The sequence below is a fragment of the Mastomys coucha genome, unplaced genomic scaffold, assembly GCF_008632895.1.
Source record: "Mastomys coucha isolate ucsf_1 unplaced genomic scaffold, UCSF_Mcou_1 pScaffold22, whole genome shotgun sequence".
Lineage (NCBI taxonomy): Eukaryota > Metazoa > Chordata > Mammalia > Rodentia > Muridae > Mastomys > Mastomys coucha.
In genome coordinates this window covers 138571231-138572954 of record NW_022196905.1, presented here as the reverse complement: position 1 = coordinate 138572954, position 1724 = coordinate 138571231, and the positions used below count along the sequence as shown (strand labels likewise).

The 1724-nt window shown below is 53.7% G+C and overlaps 1 protein-coding gene across 1 annotated transcript in view; it reads left to right on the top strand.

The window, feature by feature from the left end:
* The first annotated feature begins 250 nt into the window (after positions 1 to 250).
* Tecpr1 (tectonin beta-propeller repeat containing 1) overlaps positions 251 to 1724 on the top strand; it is a 29125-nt gene continuing 27651 nt past the window's right edge. The window contains exon 1 of the mRNA XM_031338669.1: positions 251 to 361. The gene's annotated coding sequence lies outside the window, so the exon portion shown is untranslated. The remainder of the gene's footprint in view (positions 362 to 1724) is intronic.

The following is a 1724-nucleotide window of genomic DNA, read 5'->3' as shown; positions in this document are numbered from 1 at the left end:
GAAGCACTCCCGTCTACACTGGCCTGCACCGCTCCCGAAGCGTATTCCTGAGAGAGGGGACACAGCAAGCCGTGTCTTCCCTCCTCACTCGCAGAGCGCAGCTGACACGCAGCACCTGCGCGACCTCGAGAGTGCGCACGCGCGCCATCGCAGAGCGGGCGAGATCGCCGCTGAGCGCAGCAGTCAATCGTGAGCTCCCAGGCAGTTGCGTCACTCCGAGTCTGGCCAATCAGCGCCGAATTGATTATTGCTTCCGGCCTGCCCTCTAGCCTGAGGCCGGGGGAGGACCTGACTGTAGCTAAAACCTAGGAGGAGTTCAGAAGCCTCCGCTGGGAACCCGCCCCGCCGGGCGTGGGCCCAGGTAAGTGCTGCGCGACGTTCCCGAAACATCGGTGACAGGGCCGTGGGGACTCCAGTCGGGGAGATTGGGGTGGCGCAGAGCAGAGGTGCCCCCCGTTTCCCGGTCCCTCTCCTCCAATGACTGCGTTAACTGGGACGATGGAAGGAGGGAGGGAGGGAGAGAAGGACTGTACCTGTGTGTGCTCTGCTGCACACCTGCAGGGCACCGCCCTTACCCCTGCCTTGGAACCCCTAACTGTCTGCTCGTGGACCCGCTTCATAGCACGCCCCCACTGCAGCCTTAGGACCGCAGAGATTTGAAGAAGCTGATCGCCGAGCCTGCATGATTTAGAGAAATGGAGCGTGGAGGGGCCTGTCTGTAGCTTTCTCCCTTGACGTTGGGAGCAAATCTGCTTGCTTTAGGATTAGTGTAGGCAGATGGTCAGGGCCCTACAGCTCCGACATATGCTGCTGGTGGCAGTGCAGGGGACCCACCTGTCGCCCAAGTGCAGGAACTGGATCAAAGCCAGTTGCTTCCTGCCCTCTGGGGCTAAGCAGACTCTGTGTACTCTCCAGGAAGGGCCCCCACTCCCATACAAGCACTGCTATTTTCTGTCTTCTCTTCTAACCCTAATATCGCTTTGGAGTGGTTCCTGCGCTTGACAGCCAGGAAACAACTTTAATAGCCAGTGCACAACGACAGGAGTGAGGGTGTAATAGAAAAACCCGAAGCCTTGCAGCCGGAAGACAGTTCCTGGAGAAGTAAACGTTTTGTGGCTTCCTTGTGCTGTGTTATGGCCTCAAGGGCATCTACTGCCCCCTACTAGGCTAACCAACTAGGGAACCTTAGCGATCCACCTCTTCAGCTCTAGGGTTATAAGCAAGTGCCATTGTGGCTCACTTAAAAATATTTTTACATTTAGTGTGTGTGTGTGTGTGTGTGTGCATGCACGAACTTGCTGTGGCTCACATGTGGAGATCAGAAGACAACTTGCTAGTGTGGGTGCTCTCCTTCCATCAAGTGGATCCCAGGGATCAAACATAGGTTGTTTAGCTCCACAGCGAGTATCTTTACCCAATCAGCCATGTAGCTGACCATGCCTCCCAACACCCCAAACATACACACTTTTTTTTTTTTTACATGAGTTAAACTCAGGTCCTCCTCTTTACAAGGTAAGCACTTTACCAACTAAGCCATCTTCCCAGACCTCTTTGTGGGTTTTTTGTTGTTGTTGTTTTGGTTTGGTTTTGTTTTGAGACAAGGGCTTACTGTATAGGCCAGTCTTACCTGGACTCAGAGCAACTCTGCTTTAACCTTACTGGTGCTGAGATTATAGGCACGTGCCCCTGCTTCAGGCTTTTTTTTTTTTTTTTTTTTTTTTTTT